Genomic DNA, 19,413 nt, shown 5'->3' with positions numbered 1-19,413 from the left:
ATGAGGAATACAGGGAACATACCTAAACATAATAAAGGCAAATTACAGCAAGCCAACAACCAACACCAAATTAAATGGAGAGAAACTAAAAGCAATTCCACTAAAATCAGGGATAAGGCAAGGCTGTCCACTCTCTCCATACTTATTCGATATAGTACTTGAAGTTCTAGCCAGAGCAATAAGACACCTCTTGGATATCCTACTATTGCTCAGAGTCATGAGTATCCTGTGACTAGGTTCTCAAGGACCAGCCCTTTTCACCTTCTCCACCAGCTCATACATAGGGTTAATGTTGGGGTGACCCAACTCAAAGCCCTAGATCTGAGTCTTGGTGGCTCCTGATTTTGATGTGTAACTTGATCTTTTTCCAGAGCCCTAAAGTGAACCATTAACTAAATAATTAGAAATCTCTTTGATTTCATAATGTAGGCATGTTGACCTTTAAACATCTCTCTTAGGACTATTTACATTGCATCTCACAGATTAAAGTACATTTGTTTTAATTTTCATTTTATTATAGGTATCTTTCTGCTTTTGATTTCTTCATGAAATCATTCATAATTAGGTTGTGAGTTGTTTAATCTCCTTGAGTTTGTTTACCTTTTAGAGTTTCTCTTATTTATTTGTAGTCATTTTATTGTTGTCAGGTAGAATATAAGGGAATACTTCAGTTTCCCCATATTTGCTTGAATGTTCTTTGTGTCCTAATATATGATGTATTTTAAAGAAAGTTTCATGGGCTGCCGAGAACAATTTATATTCTGCAGTGTTTGGATACAACATTCTGTAAATTGTCTTTTCAGGCCATTTTACCTTTGATTTCATTTAATTCTGTCTACTTTCTATTGGGATGAAGGGTTAATCGTTGGGAACAAAACTACTATGACACGTGGTGATAGCCAATGGCTTTACATCTAGTAATATTTTCTATGTAGAACTGGGTTCACATTCGTGTGGAATTGTACAGTTGTCTCCATGAATTGTTCCCTTAATCAGTAGGAAGTGATATTTATCATTTCTCATTAGATTTGATTACAAGTCTATTTTGTCAGATTGCATCAGCAACATTAGCTTGTTTTCAAGCTCCATTTGCCTAGAACATCTTTTTTCATCACTTCATTGTAAGGTTACATCTCTCTTTTATGATGGAGTACAGCAAAAGAATACTTCCTACTTTTTTATTCTAATCTCCTAACCTGTGTCTTTTGATTAAGGAATTGACACCATTAACAGTAAAATACTACTGAAAGGTGCCTATTGATTATTGTAATTTTGATGATTTTGCCAATGTGCTCGAGCTGTTTTCATTTTACTACTTGCTTAGCTGTTGTTCTAGTTTGCTTTATGGTTTCTGTGATAAAACATTCTTGCTAGAAGCAATGTAGGGGAAGAAAGTATTTATCTGGCTTACACTTTCAAGTCGCAATCTATCTATGGGAGAAGTCAGGGTAGTATTTCCAGATGGAACTGAAGCAGAAACCATTTTACTAATCTGCTTTGTTAACTTCCTCAGTGTTTCATGCTCAGTTAGCTTTCTCATACAAGCCAAACCCAGCTACCTTTGCTGTGGGCCCCAAAACTTCAATCGTCAATGAAGACAACAGCTGAAACACCTGGTAACATGTCAATCTGATGGGGACAATATCTTAACTGTGGCTTTCTCAGATAATTCTAGGTTGTGTCAAGTTGACTAGGGAAGCTAACTTACACTTGTTGCAGTCTTAAGGATACATCTATTTTCCTCTTCAGTATGGACACTCCTATAAATAAGTTTTGTGGAGCTGTGTTGGTGGTCATAAATTCATTTCACATATTTTTAGCATATAAACTTTTATTTCTCCTTGAGTTATGACAAATAGCTTTGATGGGTACAGTAGTCTAAGTTGTCATTGGTTGTCTTTTAGAACTTGAAATAAAGCTTTCCAGTCCCTTCTGGTTTTCAAAGTCTCTTCTAAAATCTTTTACTCTGACAGACCTTCCTTAACATTTAACTTGGTGTTTCTCTCTTTCCAATTTCAATATATTTTCTTTGTTTAAATACAATATTTTGAGAGGTGGTTCTTTTATGGTCTTGTCTATGTGGGATTCTAAATTCTTCCTGTATCTGAATTTGCATCCATTCTAACAAAAAGCAACTTAGAGAGAAAAGCACTTGTTTTGCTTACAACTCCAGAGTACAGTTTATTACTGATAATAAGTCTTGGTAGGAAGTTAAAGCACTGTATTTACAGTCAAAATCAGACAGACAATATGTTTACTCTTGCTTTCTTGCCTGCAACTAGCTTTCTCTTCCCTTATAATTTTCTGGACTCCCATGAGTAGGGAATAATGCTGCCCACAATGTTCTAAATCATCAACGAATTATCAGGACACCTTTTCAAAGACATGCCCAGAGCCAATGTAATCTAGATGATTCCTCATTGAAAATCTTTTCCAAGGTGGTTATAGGTTGTGCTAAGTTAAAACTAAAAGCTACTAAACACAACATCTCTTTTCCTAACTATAGGAAAAGATCATAAAAATGTTTTTTATACCTATGAACCTTAGATTTCATCTTTGCATAGAGTGACAGATATCTTGGTGACAGATATTCCACTCCTATCTTCTTATTAAATAATCTTTGTAAGATTGTCCCAAGTCGACCGGGTCCTGTGCTCATTGCATGAGTCGGCTGTTTGAAACCTGGGGCCTATGCAGGGTCGCTTGGCTCGGCCTAGGAGGAAGGGACTGGACCTATCTGGACTGAGTCTACCAGGTTGATCTCAGTCTGCGGAAAAGGCTTTGCCCTGGAGGAGATGGGAATGGGGGGCGGGCTGGGGGTAAGGTGAGGGGGGCGGGAGGGGGAGAACAAGGGAATCCGTGGCTGATATGTAGAACTGAATTGTATTGCAAAATAAAAGTTAAAAAAAAAATTCTCTAAGAATTAGTAAAACATACTATTTTAAAAAAAAAAAAAGATTGTCCCAAGTCTTCCATCTTGCCTTTGAACACTGATTTTTTCCTTAAAAATATCTTATTTATTATGATCTGGTGTGTATGTGTGCATGAGTGGCTATGTGGGTACACACATCTCAAAGAACATTTGTGAGAACTTGAGAACAATGTTGTGGAGTCATTTGTCTACATGTAATTTATGTGGATTACAGAGACAGTTTGGTCACCAGGTTTATATGATAAGTACTTTTTCTTTACCCACTTTTATCTCACAATGTCACCATTCCCTTTTGTATCTCTATTTCATTTGCAATTTATTTGTTTTTAGATCATTTTTGCTAGTTTCTACATTTCCTTATGCAATAAAGTTATTTTTATAACTTACTCTTCAAAATTATGTCATGAGGGGATGGATAGATACTTCAGTGGTCAAAAGTACTTGAAGATTTTCAGAAGAGTGGCATTTGTTTCCCAGCACTCACATTAAGTGACTCACAATTTTCTATGACTCTAGCTTCAGGGGAACTGACAATCTTCAAATTTCACTGGGCACACACACACACACACACAGAGAGAGAGAGAGAGAGAGAGAGAGAGAGAGAGAGAGAGAGAAACTCATACTCCTATGAAAATACACAAACATATACAAAAGTAAAAAAATAAATCTTTTAAAATAATTTTATTAACTATAAGTTTCTTTTGCCTTGCATATTATCTGATTGCCCATGTATAACATTCTCTCTCTCTCTCTCTCTCTCTCTCTCTCTCTCTCTCTCTCTCTCTCTCTTTCTCCCTCCCTTTCCCATTTCATCTCATCTTCTCCACCTCTCTCTCTACCAGATGACTTATTCCCCTCTCTCTGTTCATTGATGTGACTATTAACGATGTCATGCAACCTTGATTTATTCCATCCTTGGATTTTACTCAAGAGGTTTTTGCATTGATGGTAATCATTCTTCCCAACATCATACAAAATACCATTCTTCCCATCTCTGTTATTGAATCATTCTATCTTCATAGCACACTTCACCAGGAGGCAGGTACTTACTTGTCTGCTTATTGAACATTACTCCTGTTAACACTCAGATCTTGTGGTTATTTGTTGTTGGATACAGCCAGTAGGTCTCATCACTTGATACACATCAATTAAAATGTAACAAAATAATAAATATCCAAACTGATTATTATGGTGCAAGCCTGCAATTACAACATTCATGGGATCTATTCAAGTGGATCAATAGTTCAAGAGCAGCCTTGACTACATGCCAAGCCTGAGGCAGCCTCGTTGGCATATCCTTTGCAATCCCTGCCTCCAAATAAACAGATATATTTTAAAACGACTTCAAAGGCAGAACCACTGTTAATTATAAGCTATGTATATGTCATTGGCTTATTTTTAGTGCTCAAACCTACATGGTTTTGGCTTTTTGTTTCTTTTCAGACAGGATCTGTTGTATGCCATGGTGGCCACAAATTCTCTGTGTACTGGAAAATGACATTAAACCTCTGGTCTTCTCTTGTCTCTACCTCTCGAGTTTTAGTATTGCAGATGTATGCCACCATATTCAGCTTGTCTTTTAGCTTTTCTTTGGATTTGCATATGTGTGTGTGTTTACCATGGTGTGCATATCAATGTGAGAATGTGGCTGTTCTTGTGCCAAAGCTTGAGGGTGGAAGACAAACAACAACATCAGAGGTTGAGCCTTAATTTCTACCTTGTTTGAGACAGAGTCTCCTTCTTCTTGTTCAGCACTGTGTGTGCCAGCTTAGCTGGTCCCAAGCTTCTGGGCATTCTCCTGTCTCCACCTCCCATGTCATAGAAGGAGCACTAGGGTAAGAGATAGAGACTGCATCACCATCTTTGAGTCCTTCCAGAGGATTCAAACTCAGGTCCTCACACATGCAAGGCAAATGCTTTCCACTGAGCTATCTCCTGGGCACAGCTGTTAATCACATTAAGTGCCTTAACTCTGTTATGTGTTGTGCAATTCACTTTCTCTCTACTAATTCTCTGTAGATCATTCACCCCCTGCTTTCAATCAAATCTTGTATTCCTTGAATTCTCGTATCCTACTGCTCTGACCATGGTGTAACTCTTAATTTCTCTCCAGACTTTATTCAGTAAGTTCTACAAATAATGGTGAAGAATCCAAGTGTGCAATGGAGGCTGAGACATGTACAGAAAGTCTTAGACCAGGAACAGTGAAGACACTGTGACTGTTGAGAACACATCACAGTAGCCCTCGGAATGTAAATGGGGCTTTGAGGTGAAGCTCTTGGGCTATGCCTGGAAGGTCTTTAGTTGTCTGGGTCTTGGAAACTTGGGTGTTGAGGAGTCACTGTTGAGAAGTGGTGGAAGCTTAGAGATGGATAACAGAGTCAGGGGATCTCTGTCAAAAGGATTGAGATAGTTCTTTAGACTTGATGATAATAAAAAGTCCCAAACTAGCCATGCCAAGACCTCTCTGGCTTACTGTATTAGTATGACTGCTTTTCCCCAAGACATGTCTCTATCATTGCAGCCCACCAGGAGAATGACTCCATGTGGCATCGGGGGTAAAGCTGTGAGGTGATGAGTTTACTAATGAGCATGATTTACTCAGCATACTATTTGTATGTAAGTGTCAAATGTCACTTTGAATAGTGTAAATACTGGTTTGATTTTTCTTAGTAAAGCTATCTGCTATTTGCAGAAAAGTGACTAATATCAGGAAGACATGATTTTCCTTCTTTATAAATGACACGTTCCTCTTCCCTTCACACAGTGGCATATGGATCATGGTTTGAGCACACCCCTGCCTGGATATCCATGAGAGAAAGAGACAACTTCCTGCTACTGAGTTACGAAGATATGAAAAAGGTAATTGTCATTCTTACAGCAATCACAAAGCCTCTCAGAAACTCACCCCATACAGCAACCCATATTTCTCAGTATTGGCAAGTCAGTTTTAGGGTCACAAAGAGTCAATAAAAAGTGAAATTATGCCCTATGTCCTTTATTGACCTACAGCTGGCATTTTCTCTCCAGCCTCCTTATCCATCACCCCCATCTTTACCTTATTCACCCTGGGGTAGGGTGGGCTAGCTCACACTTGTGCTAATGGTTTTATTAATTCTGTCTATGCAACACATTTAATACACCTAATAACCCATTGTTCAGTGGGGAATGCATAAAGCAGTTTCATTCCACTGTTGTGCCCAAATGTATGTCACTCCCCTGTACTGTAAGAAGAGGAACAAGGGCGGGAAATCCATCAGTGAATTCTGGGAGAGCACAAGAAAGTGCTGAAGTCACATGAACAGCACTTAGTGATACTCACATCTGACCAGGCATGCATAGAATGCAGCCAGTCAGGGGGGATCATGTCCTGTGCTCTGAAGTACAGAGAGTTCTACATGGTGGGCTAGAATACACTAGAGATTTCAAAACTCTTGGTAAAGAATATCTAAAATGTTTCAACATTAAGTAATGACATATGTCTAAATAGACTGATAGGCCACACTCTTAATCAGATCATTGCAGGTTCCATTTCATTGAAATGTTCCCACTGAATGTTATAAACATGTTTAAGCACTATACATGTGTCTCAAATATCTCTTACTTTAAATTTTTTTTTAAAAATCTGGGCAGGGTGTCACATGGCATGACAGTTTCAGGGTTTCTAGATCATCCTTGTGTGTATGGTGGGTTTCAGGTCAATCTTGGCTACGAGAGACATTGTTTCAAAAAACCATTGAGGAAAATAATGTTAAGTTCATTTATGTATTTTATTTTCATTTAGTTAAAAAATACTCCCTCTACTAATGGGCACACACTAATGACACCAAGCATATAAACATAAAAATGTTCTCATATGATCAGCAACTCAAAAGTTTAAGTAGTTTGGAAATTATAAGTGAAAGATAACCATCATTTACATATTGCAGATAAAGATATAAATTGTACTTTATACTGAACAAGAGAAAATTGTACTGAGCATGCAGTCTGTCAGAGAAAACACTTGCTCATACTTAAAACAGTCTAAAATATTAGTTAAGGAGGAAAAGAAGCAGTGTTACAACCACTGTTTACCTTTTAGAAGTAGACTCTGGTGATGATGAAGGTTACTGAGAGTTGTAACTATTTTTTATTCATTTTATTTCTCTTATTACATTTTTTAACATTTAAAATAAAATTTCAATTTAAATATATTTTGGTCATATTCTTTCCCTCTCACAATTTCTTCCAAATTTTTTCCTCTTCCTTATCCACCCAACCTTAAATTCTTTCAGAAAAAACAAACAAAATCCAAATAAAACAAAATTCTCCCTGAAAGAAGACAAAATAAAACAATACATAAAATGAAAAACAATGAAAACACTGAACTGTAATCAAGTAAAAGCATGCCCCCTAACACAAAATAAAACTGTGGAGTCTATTATACGTTGTTCAGCTCCTCCTGAACATGAAGACTGCATTAGAGTGGTTGATATATGCAGTGTCACTGCATTGAAGAAAACTGATTTTCCCTCTCCCACCAGGTACAAATGAAAGTTGAGTTGTTAACCTTTAGCCTAGTGGCTAGATTTTGATTTATTTATTCATTCATTCAGTTTCTAAAAATATAACAAAATAAAGTACAATATGTTGAAATAATATTATCACCTCAAAGTTGGACAAGACAAACCAACAGAAGGAAAACAGCACAAGAGAAGGCCACATCCCCACATGTTTGCACATTTTAGAAGCCATAAAATCACTAAACTTATAAACAGAGGATTGGTGCAGACTGGTGTGGGACTATGCATGCTGCTCCAGTCTGTGGGTTCATATGAGCTTTTCTTATGTTGATGTGGAAGGCCTTGTTTTTGGTGTCAAGAAATTGCCATTTGGAACACCATCTCCCCCATTATTAGGTTATACTATTTAGATGGTCTTTATATGTATAAAGAAGTTCCCTCAAATGTCCATTAATTTTATCTATGCCTCTCCATATCCCCTCCTCAAGTCTCCTTTCCTCGTCCACACTTGGTCCTTCCATTCTAGTACTTAACTAGTCATCTATTATTTGCCTTATAAATTTAGATTTTTTTATAATTATTACAAACTGAGGGAACCTTCTTCCCTGACACAGTCTGTTTGGTGTTCTGTATGCATCATTTACTTTGATAGGCATCTCTTTCTTTAAGTTAGGGAAATATTCTTCTATGATTGTGTGGAAGGTATTTTCTGTGCCTTTGACCTGAGTTTTCTTCTTCTTCCTCTATTCTTATTATTAAACTTATTAATTTCATAGTGTCCCAGATATCCTGAATGTTTTGTGACAGGATTTTTAGATTTAACATTTTCTCTGACAAATGTCTACATTTCTTCTATGTTGTCTTCAATGCCTGAGATTCCCTCATCCATTTCTTGTATTCTATTCCTGAATACCATCTCTGAGGTTCCTGTTTGATTCCCAAGTTTTTCTTTTGCATTTCCTTCAATTTGGGTTTTCATGATTTCAACTTTCAGGTCTTGATGGTATTTATTTCCTTCCGTGGCTTGTGTTTTCACAGATTTCTTCATGGAATTTATTCCTTTTTTCTTTAAGGACCTCTATCATCTCCATACAGGCTTTCTAGGGTCCTTTTCTTCTTCTGCAATTATGTTGGAATATTCAGGGCCTGTTGTAGTATAGTTGCTGGTGAAGACATGCTGTCCTGGATGTTATTGGTTGTGCTTTTAGGCTGGCATCTATGAATCTGAGATTGAGAAAACTGTAATTCTACATGCTGATATCTAGTCTTGTCTTTGCTGGGTTGATGCTTCTTTCCTTATTTTCTCTTACTCTGTCAGGTACTTAGGAGAATGTGGTGGCTGTGCATTGCCTAGTAGGAACTTCTGGGATCCTGATAAGTGTGGCCACTGGGGATTTCAGGTAAAATGTTTCCAGATATAGAAAGCTGACATTTAGGAATGGAGATCATCTAGGAGGGGAGTATAAGCAGATCCACAGAAGAGAAGAGTACAGAGTATTTCACAGGAGCTGCTTAGTCACCTGGGAATGGGACCACTGAGTGAAGTCAGGCCACAGGAGAAGGTTTGATATGATGGTATGAATGAGACTGAAGACTGGACTTAGAAGAATGGAAGGAGAGATGAAGATCTGCAGTTAGCATACTTGCTTTCCTGGTTAGAGTGGCAAGCTGGTTCTTAGGAAGTGGCTTCTGGATTTCAGGATTTGCTAGGACAATAAAATGAGAAGGGAGAAGGGATTTTGTTTGTTAAAATCTGTGTTATCCACATGAGACAGGGGCATATAGGGGAGAGGACTGCACAGAGCTTGAAATGAGACTAGAAGACTGGACTTGGAGGAACAAATGGAGAGGTGAAGATTTGCATTTAGCCTAACTGTTTCCCTGCCCAGCTTGTTCTGTAGGTTCCTAGGGAATGCTTGAAGTAGTTCAGGTGTGGGATAAATCAATGCATTGTGGTATGGATGTTAGGAGGGATCTGGAAGATCCACTAGAAATTTGGGTGGCTAAGTTAGGTGTTCTGCTGCAGAGCTGGGAGCAAGACAGGGGATTGGACTCAAAGGAATGAGGAGGGTGAAGATCTGTAATTAGCTTACCTCTTCCCTGGCCACAGTAGTTTGTGGATTTGTAAGGAGGGCATATTGGAATTGGATGTTCAGATAGTATTATGAATTGGAGGAGTGGGGTTAGAAAACCTAGATGATGAGAAATGCCACAGATTATCTATGGCATAACTAGGGATGAGACAGGAGAATTGGATCTGAAGGAGCACAGGGGAAGGTAAAAATCTGAAGTCAGCCTACCTGCTTTCCTGGCAGGTATTGTTGGATTCTTAAAAGTCTTATTAATAGAAAACCCTGAGCCAGATGTTGAGGTAAATGCTGATATCAGAGAAGCAGAGCAATCCACAGCCTACCTCACCTCTCCAACTCCTCAGCTGTTCCTGAAGGCCTCTGAGTCATTAGCTGAAATGCCTCAGCCAAAAAGTGGCTTTAGTTCCTGTCTCTTTATGCCTTATATAACTTTCTTCACCCTGCCATATTACTCCTTGGGATTAAAGGAATGTGTGATTCCCAAGCAAAATCATGATATCTCGAGTGCTGGGATTAAAGGTGTGTGCCACCAATGTCTGGCTCTTTCCTAGACTGAGTCAATCTCATGTATGTAGTCCAGGGTGGCCTTGAACTCACAGAGATGCAGACAGATTTCTGCCTCCAGAGTGCTAGTATTAAAGGTGTGTGCCACCACTTCCTGACCTCTATGTCTGATCTAGTGGCTGGCTCTGTCCTCTGATCCTCAGGCGAATTTTATTGGGGTATACAATCTATCACGTTTTCCACTTTTGTCTAAAATAATAGATGATTATAACTAACATAAGAAAAAGTATATGCGAACTATGAACCAATGGCTGAGGGGTCACCAACTGGATCAGGCCCTCCGAATGGGTGAGACAGTTGATTGGCTTGATCTGTTTGGGAGGCATCCAGGCAGTGGGACCCGGTCCTGTGCTCATTGTATGAGTCGGCTGTTTGAAACCTGGGGCCTATGCAGGGGCCCTTGGCTCGACCTGGGAAGAGGGGACTGGACCTACCTGGACTGAGTCTACCAGGTTGATCTCAGTCTGCGGGGGAGGCTTTGCCCTGGAGGAGGTAGGAATGGGGTGTGGGCTGGGGGGAAGGTAAGGGGGGCAGGAGGGGGGAGAACAAGGGAATCCGTGGCTGATATGTAGAACTGAACTGTATTGCAAAATAAAAATTAAAAAATTTAAAAAAGAAAAAGTATATGCAATATGTACAATCAGTGTATATAATATATACAGTCAAGAATTACATTAACAATGTCTAGTCCATTAACATTTGACAGATTCAGAGAAAATATTCCATTATTTATCCTATTTTGGTGAGTTCAAAATGTTGTACCTAAGTCACTTTCTATCCTAACTTGTATTACCAAGCAAATACTATCTTTTGATATCTTTCAAACTTACATAATTTACAACTCTTTAGTGAGTTTCTTTTCTGAATTAGTTAACAAAAAAACTGTAACTATAACTACCTGGTCTTCAACTCCCTCAGAGACCCAAGAAGGAAATAATAGTACCTAAAGTAAACAGGAAGTACAAGCAACATCTAAAAAGTATGAGAAATGATAGAAACAGCTGATTGCCTGGCAGTCACCCAATGTTTCTCTTCAATGTTGTGGCATCTGTCTTCAACCTACAGACCTAGCATATTTGACAGACTCATCTGTAACTCAGGATTTTCAAAAGGGCCTTCCTACCTTGTCTTGGCAAGGTTCAGCAGTACTTTCTTTTGTGTCCTGCTTGTTCCTTTGGACATTGTACTGTCAGCAGCTGAAGCAAGGCCACTTTCTTGCCCAGTGGCTAACTTTTTGCCACAAAGAAAGTAATCTCCATAAGAGTTTCTTCCATGCCCCTCATCTTCTCTAAATTAGATTGGTGCTGTTAGGAGCAGACATATCTCATAGTCATAAAAAATCATCTATGTTATTAAAACATCTCAAATGACATATTCTGCAGATCTCTGAAGTGTTTGAAGATGACCCGTCTATCTAAAATATATTTCTGTTTGACCTTGAAAACATACCTACAAGTTCAATTGTAATAGGTGACTAGCTACTAACTTGCATTTTTTATATTATAATTGGTTGGTAACAATAAATTTCAAGGACTGGCAATTTGCACTGCATTGTTAAATGAATTGTATAGGTACTTGAACAAGATTAGAATTGTTATGTATAGTATGTTTCAACAAAATTAATCTCAAATTTGCATTAATATACAAAATTTGTGTACAATGTACAGAAATCCAATCCAATGTAAAATATTTAAAACTAGTAGTTGCTTTTTTAAAGTAGATTAAATAATCTACCCACTTATCCTATTATTTCTATGTCTTCATTTTTTAGAGAGGATTCAGTAACCTACCCCTTATCTATATCTTCTTTTTTTCCTGTTCAGAGTAGATTCAATAATCTACACTTTTATCTTATCATTTCTATACTTTTTAGAGTAGATTTAATAATGTAGCTTTTATCTTATCATTTCTGTATAATATGTTTCTATATCATATCCACCTTACTTCTTTTAGAAAGAAATTGACTATGACCAAAAACCATTTTTAACCAACCCCTAAACAGACAAACATCCATAATCCATTTTTTGTAATGTACCATTGTTTTCCAGGCTACTTCCTGCTGATTGGGAGCACTGGTAGTCTTGTGGAGGCACAAAGAAAATTTAGGATTATGGTCAAATCCTGATTGGAGTAGTCTGTGAGGCTGTATCATCTCAGCTAGCTATCTTGATATTGTCCTGAGCAGTTTTTAGTCCAAAGCCAGTCATCGGGTGGTGTTTGTCAGCTTGGTGGCATTATCATTGTCCTGACGAAATCGTCATTGTGCGGCCCCATCATCTTTTTAGAGACTTCAAAGTTGCTGTTAGGAATGGTCATGGTTCACTGCAGAAAACTGATGGAGACTAAAACCTGAAATCATGTACAGGAAGCTGCATGAAGCGTTTTTTATAGAATTAGTTAGTATTCTATATGACCATTAATGTCATGATAAAAATTTAAAATATATATATATATACTAATCTTATAAATTTTGATATAAAATTCATACCTTAAGAGGTTTTTCTTCTGTCCCATATCAGGTGGCCCTTGTGACATGATACACAGATTTTGCATTTTCTTTTAACAAGCATGCTTGGGTTTAGAGAAGGAGAGAAGCACATTCCAATTCCAAAACCAGCTTTGATTTTTAATTGAACTATGACTACATGAAGACCACTCATGTTATGTATCTGTAGAGAACAGCAAAAACAAACATTTAGAAAGACTAATGGAATTTTATCTTAGTAGATATGTGATATACCAATAGGCCAATTTACTCTTTTTCTTGGGACATTTTTTCTGGATGATTTGTCCTTTTTCTTCAGATGTCTCATTTGTTCAGTGTTCTTCAGATTCCTCAGCCTTCATTCTCCTGAATGACAAAAACAAAACCCTTCCTTAGTCCTAACTTTGGGGAGTTTCCATTTTCTAATGTTTATCAATTTTGATTTATGGTTTCTCCTTAAAGTTTTGTTTTATTTTCTAAAGCTGTAATTTTTATTCTCTTTTCTATGGCTATTCTATCACTCCAAGCAGTGTGGATTTTTACAATAAGCATTAGGTTCTTTAATTGCTCTAGAAAGGAGTTTACTACAGGATTTCAGGAAAGGATTCAATGGAATTTGACATGGGGGCCTGCAAGAGGCCCCTGAGGGAGTTTCCCAATGGCAAAGCCAAGGGATTACCTTGCCTGTCCCTTGTTGATGTATTCATTAGTCCAGTGTCTGTCTTTGCCACACTTTCTGCATAATCCAGAAGGGAGGGGTGTTGGGATTATTCCTTGAAAAAAAAACATTATTTCTAGGAATGCCCTGTTTACAGTCCCTTTTTAGGTGACCTTGTTTACCACAATTAAAACATTTGACATTACTATTTTTCTTCAAACCTCTGGAAATCACCTCTCCTACTAAGCATCATCATAATCATGAGATTTGATATTTATTGTATCTCAGATCCATTCCTCCAATGGTGCTGACCTTGTCTTTAACAGCCTAATTACCCTTTTTCATTGTGCATTAGCATTTTCAAGAGCCATGGATTTAATTATTACCTGTCTAGCTTCTGAATTTGGTATCATTCTCTTTACTATTGACATCAGTCTTTTTAAGAAATCAGTGAAGGTTTCTTTTGGGCGCTGTATAACTTTAGTAAATGATTCAATTTTCTTTCTTACTTTTTCAATTCTGTCCCAAACATTCAAGGCTGTCATTTGGCATAAAGCCAGGGTGTGGTCATCCTATAAACTTTGTCTTTGTATATAAGCATAATGACGATTATCTCCAAGAAGTTGATCTTGGAAAATTTCCATACCTCTATCCCTACTTCACCATTTAATGGTCTTAGTCCCATCTTTCTACCATGTCCTCCATTGTAATTAGGGACTGCCCTCTAAACTGCTGTAACCAAACCTCTCCAGTCTTGAGGGATAATTTTATTACAAGCTGATCACAAATTTAACATCTGCTTCATGAAAGACGAGTGGATACCATAAGAGAATGTTGCTTCTAAGAATTTCCTTAAGCCTAACATTTGCACAGGATTCAAGTCAGCTCTTACACAGCATTGAGGATATCTATCACTGAGTAGTTCCTGTAAGGTTACTAGATAGAATAAGGTTGGCTGTTTGAAAGCCCTAGGCTGTTTCTCTGTAACCTTATAATGCAATGTTGAGATTGGTTCTCCATTAAATTCTTTTGTCTGGGTCTGAATTTCTCTGTGATTTGTTTTAACAAGTTTTTCTAAAACTTATATCTTGGCACTCATATTAACCGACTTTATTAATGATAAAACAGAAATGATCAAAAAATAGTATTTATAATTGATGTTATGTAAATCCCATCAGCATTAATTACCCTTTCATTTAATTGGTCCATTTTCAGACTATCAATTGCATTATCAAATAGAGACCAAAATCCCTCCATTTTAAAAACGCTTCCCATTTTCTAATGTGAGAAAAAATTTCTATTAAGTAATTCCTCCTTAAGAAATCCCAATTGACTCACTAACTCTGCTGACAATGAAATTCAGATGATGGTGTGGCAGCAGCCTGAGGAGGAGGCCCAGAGAAAGCTAAAACCCACCAGGAGAGAAAAGGAGCAAATGATCCAACAGTCTGCATGGGGGAAGTCTTCCAAAGTGGCTAACTCCTATGGTTTTTGGAGCCCAAAAACTTGTGGAGTTTGCTGCACAGGTTGCAACAAAAACTTAGCCAGTTGGTTAGAGAGTCCCACCCACATAGGGTGGAGACTCTGGCCACGTGCAGCTGAGGCCTGAGCGGGGAACTGCAAGGCTTTTTCATGAATTCATGCCCCAAAAGTTGGATGCCAGATGTTACTCAAATTCTCAAAAATCTTTTAAAGAAAACCTGGAGCCAGAAATTGGGGTAAATACTGAAAGATCAGAGAGACAAAGGAACAAACCACCTCATACAGCTAGGACTCCTCAGCCTGAAAAGCTTTTCTCAGCCAAAATATTTTAGTTATTGTCTCCTCAAGCCCCATATACCTTTCTTTGCCATTACATATTACTTACTGGAATTAAATATGTATGTGCTTCCCAAGCAAAGGCATGAGATTTCAAGTGCTAGGATTAAAGGTGTGTGCCACCAATGTCTGGCTCTGTTTCTCTGCTAGACTGAGTCAATCTCATGTATGTAGTCCAGGGTGGCCTTGAACTCAGAGATGCAGACGGATCTCTGCCTCCAGAGTGCTAGTATTAAAGGTGTATGCCACCACTTCCTGAGCTCTATGTCTGATCTAGTGTCAGGCTCTGTCTTCTGATCTTCAGGTAAGCTTTATTAGGGTACACAATATATCAGCGCAGGTAGTAACAACAAAAAAATTCATTTTAATGAAAAATATTAAGGAGCATCAAAAACAGAAAAATTGGATCATTAAAAAAATGTGATCTCTTAACCTTATCATCCAGGAACAAAGAGTTTCCATGTAAGTAGCAACACCAAAGACTGTTTTGTATTTTGTAAAATATTTTACTTTCTCATTATAAAATTCAATATTCCCCAGGAAGCTTCCTTACACAGCTGTCTCTGTTGTATGGTATTGCAGTTTCTCAAAAGTCTCCTGTCCAACCTTTCAACACATCCTTTTCAGTTATTGCCATGGTTGTTTCCTTCCCATGAAACTCAACTTGTCATAAATATATAATAAAACTATTGAGCCAATAATACCTTTAGGGCTCAGGACAATGGCTAGAATTCAAAGAAAAGTCTTCAGTGTTCCAAAATTCTGCCTTCTTATGACTATCTTATTGGATAGCCAGTTGTGGCAGTCAACGGTTGTAATTCCAGAATACAGGCATCTGAACAGGAAGACTGTGAATATGATGTCTATCTTAGTTACACATGAGCTCATAAATCAAAACAAAATAAAACCTCCCAGAACTACCCCAAGTAATAATGACTGAGATCATTCTTATGAAAGTATCTTATGAAACTATATTATTCTCAGTTACCCACAGGAAACAATATTACATGGTGTAAACATTAACCACTCTTAAATTATTTGTGCACATTCCTTTCCTTCCCATTTATCACTGTCCAGAATTAATTTTCTAAGTCTTTTTAAACATCTCAGGGTAGTCTGGGTATGGTGGTGCACACCTTTAATGCCAGCACTTAGGAGGTAAAGTCAGGTAGGTGGATCTCTGACCTCTTTGAGTTTGAGGTCAGTCTAGTCTCCAGAGCAACTTCCATCCTACTAGTCGGAGCTCCATTGTGAGATGCTCTCTCAAGAAAAAACGTTGCAGTGCATTTAGTAGGTGGGTTGGCACACACCTGTGAACACAGCACTACAGAGATGGAAGCAGGAGGTTCAAATGTTCAATGACTTCATCCACTATGAAGTAAGTTTGAGAACACCATCAGTTATATGAGACCCTGTCTCAAATATCCTCTCCTACCTAGAAGAAATTCCAGTCTCTCTTTTATGGTCACAGATCAACCACATTTCAAGCCCACTCAATATACAAATGCTAGGTGGGACTCTTACCCTCTCAACATGGCCTGTTTCTGCAGGAGCTAGGTAGTAGTGATGCACGCCTTTAATCCCAGCACTCAGGAGGCAGAAGCAGGGGATCTCTGTGAGTTCAAGGCCAGCCTGGTCTACAGAGCAAGATCCAGGATAGGCACCAAAACTATGTGGAAAAATCCTGTCTCAAAAATCCAAACAATCCAAACAAAAAAAAAAAAGATGCTGCAGAAAATGCAGACCAGAGACATGGTCATTCCCATTCATCCACAGTTTAGTTGACAGAACTTTTTTTTTTTTTTTTGGTTTTTCGAGACAGGATTTCTCTGTGTAGCTTTGCGCCTTTCCTGGGACTCACTTGGTAGCCCAGGCTGGCCTCGAGCTCACAGAGATCCGCCTGGCTCTGCCTCCCGAGTGCTGGGATTAAAGGCGTGCGCCACCACCCGCCCGGCTGACAGAACTTTTTATAAAGACATTTTCTCAATGAAGACATGTGAAGGGAAACATCTTCCGACAAACTTCAAAAGATTTGGACTTCATTCCTTCACAGTGAATATTTCCTAAACAGAGTGCTTAAGCCATTAATCATTTTCACTGGTGTCCTGAGAAGGTATTAATCTGAGACACAGAGGGAGGAAGACCTAGAGAGATGCCCACTATCTGCAGGCCAGGGAAGACTGGACAACAACCTTTTGTGAGACCTGCAGCATAAAGAACTATGAGGAAGTTCCTTTCCAACAAGACAAACCACCAAGCATTAGGGTTATCCTGTCCCCTGACAAAATGGAGTTTGAGGTCTTTAGAAAGTACAAATGAACAGAAATATGCTTGTAAGGTGCACAGGATTTTGACATAATTTGACTTAAAACTTTATGTGTGTACCTGCAAAGACATGCTTCTCTTATCTGAACTGGTTCAATCTGTGAGCAGCCATATTGAATTTGCTGAGATTCTAGTAGCTTGACATGCATTCTGGCTTTCCAGTAGCCAGTAGTGCTGTGGGAAACAATAACAAAACTTGTTCTAATAATGAAGATAGTAATGAAGTTGACAGTAGCAATGGACACCTATAGGTTCCCATCTTAAGAGATGACACTTTTATACTTGTATCAATGGTATATTTTTTGAATATTGTGTATCAATAGTTACTATTTAATTATAAATATTTTGTATATTTTCTTTAATAATACAGCTGGAAATTTAAAGATAACTTATGTGATACATAAGGAATATAATGTGATAAGGAAAATATGACTTCTATTTTTAATCTTTGTTACATTAAATCCACATCCATCGTTATTATGCTGCATAACATCTCAAGGACTAATTTTTCCTCATCTCATTTCCTGCAAAATGAGAACAAGGCAAGTGCCATCCTCACTCATTCATGAATGTTTTCAACAATTCCACACTAAGTAAGTTCTATATGTCTGATATGCTTTGATAAAGGAAGCCTTTGGTGATACAAGAAATATTTTGCTTTTCAAATGCATTAGATACGTATTTCAGGTATCTTTACAAAAAGGAAATTCATCCAAGTGTCACACTATGAAATAAAAAGCAGCAAGTATGTGGCCTGCAGAGTTCTAAATGGGAGGAAGATATGAAGATGTGGCCATAGTGGCATAAATTAGGAAACTAAAGAACAAAAAGTGACTATATGGAAGACATCAGCAATCTAGGGTGAAGGAAAACACAATGCAATGTGAGCAGCTGGACAATTTGACATCTCTAACGTCAAAACTAAAGACAGCCGGGCGGTGGTGGTGCACGCCTTTAATTCCAGCACTCGGGAGGCAGAGGCAGGCGGATCTCTGCGAGTTCGAGGCCAGCCTGGGCTACCAAGTGAGTCCCAGGAAAGGCGCAAAGCTACACAGAGAAACCCTGTCTCGAAAAACCAAAAAAAAAAAACTAAAAACATATTAGAATGGAGTGATAAGAACCAAGAAATGGTAAAAATGTATGATTAAAAGATCATGTAGATCTTCATACATCTCTGAGCACCATACTGACTGAAAACAGAAATCTTGAGATGTTTCCAGCTGGCAGTTGCTGGGTCTCCTGTATCTGATGAAAGCATCAAGATGGTTGGCATGTAGCTCACAACAGTGTGTATCTCCAGCTCAAGGGGATCTGAAGCCTCAAAGCTCTGCAGGCACCTGCATTCATGTGCACCTATACACACACATAATTAAAATTAACATTAAAAGATGTTTTAAAAATTGCTTGCATGCTTTGCAGAACTTTTATAAGTAAATCCTAAAAGGTAGAACAAAGAATTGAAGACTGTTCGGGTAATTAAAATGAGAAACTCGGTTGGGTTGGACAGTGTGATGGAAGCAGGTGTAGTGAGAAGCAGGAATAATCTCAACATCTAAAAGGTAGAGCTAGTGTTAAAGCTGTTGATATGGTGTGATAGAAAAATGGGGGGCATTATTGCCACAGAGGTAGAAGTCTGATGGATATTACTTCAAGGCATAACGTGTGTTCTCCAGGAAGTCACTGGTTCTTCCACTTTATTAACTCTGTGGTCCTTGTCAAGCAGATGGTAAGAGTATGTTAAGGAAGGACTGAGAGCAGTGTAGTGTTGAGATCATCATTAAACCATCTATGTGTCTGTTTAACATTTTCCAGGTATGACTGGGGACTGGAAGAATCACTTTACAATAGCCCAAGCTGAAGCCGTTGATAAAGTATTCAGGTGAAAATGGCCGGTTTTCCCACAGGGCTTTTTCTGTGAGAATAAGTTCTTAATACTTTTAAATCATATATGGACAGAGGGGTTTATTTTCCTGTCCTTATACATGTGAATGTCTGGATTCAGTCATAAAATAAATCCTGTTATTGAAATGTGGAGTTAT

The sequence above is a fragment of the Peromyscus eremicus genome, chromosome 1, assembly GCF_949786415.1.
Source record: "Peromyscus eremicus chromosome 1, PerEre_H2_v1, whole genome shotgun sequence".
In the NCBI taxonomy this organism is placed as follows: Eukaryota; Metazoa; Chordata; class Mammalia; order Rodentia; family Cricetidae; genus Peromyscus; species Peromyscus eremicus.
This window is presented reverse-complemented; position numbering follows the sequence as displayed.